General features: G+C 35.8%; 1 long non-coding RNA gene across 4 annotated transcripts; it reads right to left on the bottom strand.

Moving 5' to 3' along the window:
- Positions 1-2813: 2813 nt before the first annotated feature.
- LOC124156954 lies at positions 2814-4240 on the bottom strand. 4 transcript variants are annotated; one of them, XR_006864467.1, is made up of 4 exons: positions 4109-4201; positions 3530-3769; positions 3304-3410; positions 2814-3201 (listed from the first exon to the last, which is right to left on the bottom strand). It is a non-coding gene; the product is annotated as an uncharacterized LOC124156954 (long non-coding RNA). The 4 variants fall into 4 exon arrangements; XR_006864469.1 differs by lacking the exons at positions 3530-3769; positions 4109-4201 and adding an exon at positions 4210-4240; XR_006864470.1 differs by lacking the exon at positions 3530-3769 and having other exon boundaries at positions 4064-4201.
- Between the last annotated feature and the right edge of the window lie 1871 nt (positions 4241-6111).

Genomic DNA, 6111 nt, shown 5'->3' with positions numbered 1-6111 from the left:
GAATGCAGTGTTACTCTATGAATACTAGTGTATATGCAAAAGGAGTATGTAGCGGGATGCAAGAACTTAGGATAAAGTACAAATGCTACTTTTAATATCCACTAAGAAGGTAAACAACTCGTAGTATGATCATAAGATTATTTTGTTTCTTCTGGTTTGAAAGGGCTCATGTTCAACATCAATGCTAAAATAACATGAATGAATGCTGCGCTCTACAGTCTGTATATACAGTTGTATAAGATATTTTTGGATGATGAAGTTGGAGGGACATAACTAGCAGAAAGACAGCTCCTCTGCTGATCAATATTTTTACTCAGGCTGGCGATGTATAAATATTCACAATTATTGCCATATAGTGGATGTATATTTTTTTCTCTACGTTGTGATGGCTATTGTTTTAACTAATCAAATACAAGATATTGACACTGAAAGGATATAACTGATAGGTGAATCGATTTTGTGTGTTTATATTAGGTCCTTTTCGCAAATGAAATGTGCAGCTGCTGTGGCTGGAGGTTACCATGTCTAAACTGTGGATAGGTAGATGCTAGTATGACAGATAGACGTTTGTAGGCATGTTATTTATGTACATAGCATAGTGGATTCAACTTAAATTATTTTACCAAGTAGTCTTTATTGAGTATACTACTGTTTTCAGTGTCATCTGTCTTGCAACAAAAGATGACTGTAAGTATTTCTTGACATAAGAGATTTGTTTTGTTCAAAATGGTTAGTATATACTTTGGGGACATATGTCGTTTTTGTGATATCTATCATACAGGATGTTTCCTTTCGATTATGCCTATGAGTCCATGGCATGACTATGATTATTATGGAAGAGAGAGCGAGAGTATTTATTCAATGGCCATTATTGTGATGGTCCCTTTTAAAGAATTGAGGCAAGTCAAATCTTATTTGTATTGATTGTGGATAGTGGTGAGAGGATATTGTCTGAGAGACAGATACCTGTTTGTGCCTGCTGCAGTATCATGATGGAATGCAGTATATAAAGGAATTGACTCCCACATTCTAGCCACTCAGAAACCTAGATAAGGGTTCTGGCTTTTAAGGCTTTTATGTGAAATGACTCCTAGTAAACCTATGAAATAAGACAGCCAATTACTTCATAATGTGCTACAGATAGATATATTCTTCCATATAACATTTTGAGACCATTTATTGTTTCTGAGATAACAATTTTAATGTTCTCATAAGGTGAGGTGAGGCTAACCTATTTTAATTTGAATCTGTATCGTTAATTTATGTAACGATTGAATCTGATTGAAAATTAATGGTGTGAGAGCCCTAGAAATACTTAGGAGGAGGAGAGAGATGAAAGAGACAGTCTTGTGTGAGGGAACTAATGAATGTATATGACCCTTTTGTATTAACATAAGAAGTATTTCAGGGAAAATATTGGATAAAGATTTAGCTTGGAGACTAATAAATATTTTATGTCCCCCACATGATTCCAGCTCAAAGAGCTCTTGTAGTACCAATGCATTTGAAGGTATAGTACTAAACCACATCAACCACTATCCCTATAATAAGTTAGTGAAAATTGCACATGGAATACCTGCCTAAATCTAGATATTTTGTGCACTGCATTTTTATGGGCATGGCAGCTACTGGTAGTGACAATAATTTGGGACTTAGCCATCCCTCTGTCTGCAGAGAAGTTGAGGGGGTTACAGAAGCATAGGATGCTCCTCCCATATTGACCAAAGATATATAATTCCCATCCAAAAAAAAAGAACTGAGTAGAGTAATATAAAATTAAGCGTGAATTGCAGCTGATGTCGATGCCCATGAATTTTTGCAACAAGTTGTGATGAGCCCATTACTGTTTACATAGCATTTTCCAACAAATTTATACTGTTGGAGAATAATCAAACCAACATTATAATTTATTTTAATAATTTGTCATGGATTAGACCTTGATTCTCAAAATTATTCACTTGAGTGTTTTAAAATCATCATTGCCTTAGATGCCAGTCCTTTTCAAATTAATTGGTGATAATTGAAGTATTCCTACAAATAGGCCTAACACAGATAATGGGTATTTATGCATTCACGATAAGGATCCAGTTCCTTTCATTAAATTTCCTGCATTATAATATGGCATGATGTAAGTAACCGATCAATGGAGATGTTGCTCCAGATGTTCATGAACTTTACCTAGATTGCTTCCATTAGTATGGGATCAGAAACGTAGCATTCCAAAAAATTTGGTGATAATGCCACTCTTCTATTCACATTACAAACTTTTACCAATTTACAGCTCCCCACCCCCTGTAATTAAATGATTCATATTCACTATATCAGGAAACCCATTCTACATCCACAGCTCAAGTCTCTTGTAACTACTCTCATCCCATATGCTATGTAAACCCACTCAGAAGCATATTAATAACATTCTTGTGAGCACAAGCTCTTATCAATTTGAAATGTGTTGGTAACTGATACCACCTCCAGAACTATGGTTGCATTTGGTTATTCTTTATAGTTACTAAATAATTACAGGTAAGCTCAAAGGAAATAAAGTAAGAGAGTATCATTTCTAAGTCATTCCTATTTTATTTAATAGTAATTTGCAAGCATAATTTTTTCCAGATTATCAGTTATGTTGATATATATATGGAATCAATCAGCCATGCATAGGGAAATGAAATGTACTTGGGAGAGTGAATATCAGTGTTCGTTGTTAGGTATAAATTTGGAAAAAGTAATCATCTGGTACATAATTTCACATACATTATATGATATTAATAATATATTGGAAGTAATGACCTTGATTTTTTAAAGTAAACTCCTTGCATCGAAAAGAAAGAATAATATTTATATCATATATGTATGCTTATGCACTGAATATATTAAAAACAGTGTAATGAATGATAGGAGGCTTAGGTAACCCACACCACCACTGACCCCTGACTGGAATACTATGTGGCAGGCCAAGTACCCCTGAAACTTATTAAACTGAAGCCCATGTGCGGGTTATGAAGTCTATTGAGAGGTGCATGGCGGTTCTTAACTCTAGGTTCAGATGATTGCTGAGACATTGAGTGCTGGAGTGTACACCAATAAAATCAGGATTGATAGTTAATTCTTGTGTTGTACTTCATAATATGTGTGTAGGGGCTGGTTTTCCCTTCCCAGATGAGGCTGATTATTATGGAGATCCCAGCTCTTGCAGAGTCCCTAATTAATGGAAGAGGCATATTAAACAAGGCCAGAACTATTAGACAAGCGATTATTAACAGGTTACCTAATGCATTGGTAAATTACAAATAGATACACTACCATTGCTTTTGTTGGTGGTCAAACTACGGTTTTCCGCCTTAAAATTAATCATGGGATCCTTCATAGAAGGCATACCCGGTATTTGCCACCAACCTCATCAGAATGGTCTAAAATGAGAAAAGAAATATTACGAATAGGTCATGTTTCATCCATTATTTTTTTATGCCTTTTTCTGTTACTTGCATAAGACATATAATTTCTTCCACTAGGTAGAAATTTCCCTTACTGTTTGGGTCTCTTAACCTTCTTGATTGCGAGGTACTTCAGGGTAAAAGTAGAAGACTCATCACTATAGTCATTGTGAACATTGAAGTCAGGGCTGCGACGTAATGATAGGCAGTCCGTTGTAAATAGATTCTTATTTTTATCTACTTTTAAGGGGTTTAGTTCTTCACCTTATTTTCCGTCTTCTTAGCACCCTGTTACCAGCTCTTATCCCGTAAAGTTATCCTTTCTTATCTACAGTCTTCCAATAATTAAGCAAACTATTCTTAGGACATCGCTGGCTGTTGATAATAATTTTCAAAACATTTTACCACACTCATGAGGACCGTTTACATTACTATTTTCATTGCCAATAACTAATTATCTGGCCAATTATGCGAGAAACGATATGACGAAACTGACTACATCAATTCAAACACTTGTATTATCATTAAAATAGGTCCATCAAAGCAAAGGCATAAGCAAATCTGGCATGAGCAAAGGCATAATAACGCCAAATTCCTCTCATTTACAAGTTTTTATCCCAATTACTCACTGTAATCTTTGGTTTCAATCGCATACACATTTCCAACGCACTGACCTTCAACATTAATATACACGTTGAGCTCTCACTTATATTTAAAAGTGTACAACATACTTTTCATTAATCAACGTTATAATTCACAATAACATTGCACTTACCAGCCGAATCTCGCTCTATTTTTGTCTGTCGAGGACAATTGCATGCCGATTTTCTCTGATTGGCTCGCAGTGACGTATTGCAGGAAAACTTCGGGTATCTTCGTCTTCCCCCACTACCGCGGAGGGGAAGGCACGAAAATGTTTTCGTGAAGCATACTGAATAGCAAATTACGCGTCTTCGAATGTTTACGCGGCGTAACCACGTAAACGGAATCTTTCGTCTTCGCGACCGCGTAAAGAGTTACTGAATAGCCCTGCTGGAGAGCAAAATAAACTATTCATATTTTTAATTGTACACTGGAATTCAAAACCAAAAATTCATATATTTAATAATACATTCAACAACGACGTCAGAAGGGAACTTTGGAAGCAGAGAAAACTATACAACGCGTACAGTCCATTACGTCATGTAATAAATTGAAGGCACTTGAAGCTAAAGAAAATTACGCTGTAACGTTCAATAATTAAGAAATCAATGCGAAAGTTCAAGAAAAGTACTTCTAAGTAACGTTCAAGTTAAGTAAATTTCAAGTAAAAGTACAAGAAGAAATACTCGAAGAAAATCCTCAATCCTTTTGGTCATACTCGAGAAAGCTTCAGGAATAACACTCAACCGTTGATTCGTTATTTGATAAAGATGGTGAACTTGTCACCGAAAATGTTGACAAAGCTAGCACATTAAGCTCCCACTTCGAGTGTGTCTACACTTCTGACGATTTAATTTAGAAATCCCTTGTACAGAGGAATCGATGGAAGAAACATCTTTACAGCGTGATGGGATAACTAAACAACTACAATCGATTTAGAATAGTTAATCCCCGGGCCCGGAGAGAATACCCGCGTCTTTTTCAAGGTGTAAGCTCCACAAATCACACCTTACTTAGAGATTATATTCAAGAAGTCACTATCAGAAGGAGAGTTACCGCTAGACTGGAACATTGCAAGCGTTACACCCATATTTATAAAGGGAAACAGACATGACCCAGGCAACTACCGTCCAATTTCATTAACATCGATCATAAGCAAGATACTTGAGCATATCGTCGTTAGCAAAATAATAAAAATTAAAAAAATATAATATTTTCACTGAATTTATTTTCTCTGAACGCGTTTTGTTGTCACAGCTTCATTTTCTAGAGCCTACGTGAAAATGTCGCTGAAACAACGAATTGCGTCTTGGTCTCTTGAAAATGTTGCTGTAACATTTATAAGCAACAGCCATAGAGCCACAAGAGCCATAGTATTTGCAAGCTGTACGATTTTTTGTTACATCAACATTTTCAAGAGCGCACATGAGCATCACTTATTGATTATAAAATGTAGATAAGCTATTCTGGGGAACTGGGAAAACCTGGACCAATCTGAGACCTTCAATCTACTGGAAAAACTTAGTGAAACTTCCAGGAATTCGGCGAGTACCCTGGACAAATGGACCGTTCTCCTCTTATTTACCATTCTTCATTTTTTTCTGTATTAACTTTTTTTCCTGTCGTGCCACATTCCCCTCCAATGCCTACATCATCAATTTCTTATTTCACCCCTCCTTTATAAATGCCCCGCCCATATTTTCCGCCATATTTTTATTGTCTTCATCAGCCCTGTTTCTTCCAACAATATGGTCAATCATCTTAATTTTTTAATCCGGCTACCCGGCTAACATCCAGCATTCTTCTCTCCAGGCTCATCCAAATCACCATATGCACTTCCTGGTGGGTAGATTAAACGTTTCGCTTTATTCATTGAGAAATTGCGAGCATTTATATTTATATGCGCAAAAAAAACGTATAAACATCATTTCGATTTTTTAAACACCAAAATTTTTCGTAGGGAACATTATTTAAACTAATAGGTCAGCTATAGGAATGATTTTCATTTATTAAAACATAAAAAGCTGCAATAAAA

This window comes from Ischnura elegans, chromosome 4 (genome assembly GCF_921293095.1).
Source record: "Ischnura elegans chromosome 4, ioIscEleg1.1, whole genome shotgun sequence".
Lineage (NCBI taxonomy): Eukaryota > Metazoa > Arthropoda > Insecta > Odonata > Coenagrionidae > Ischnura > Ischnura elegans.
This window is presented reverse-complemented; position numbering and strand designations above follow the sequence as displayed.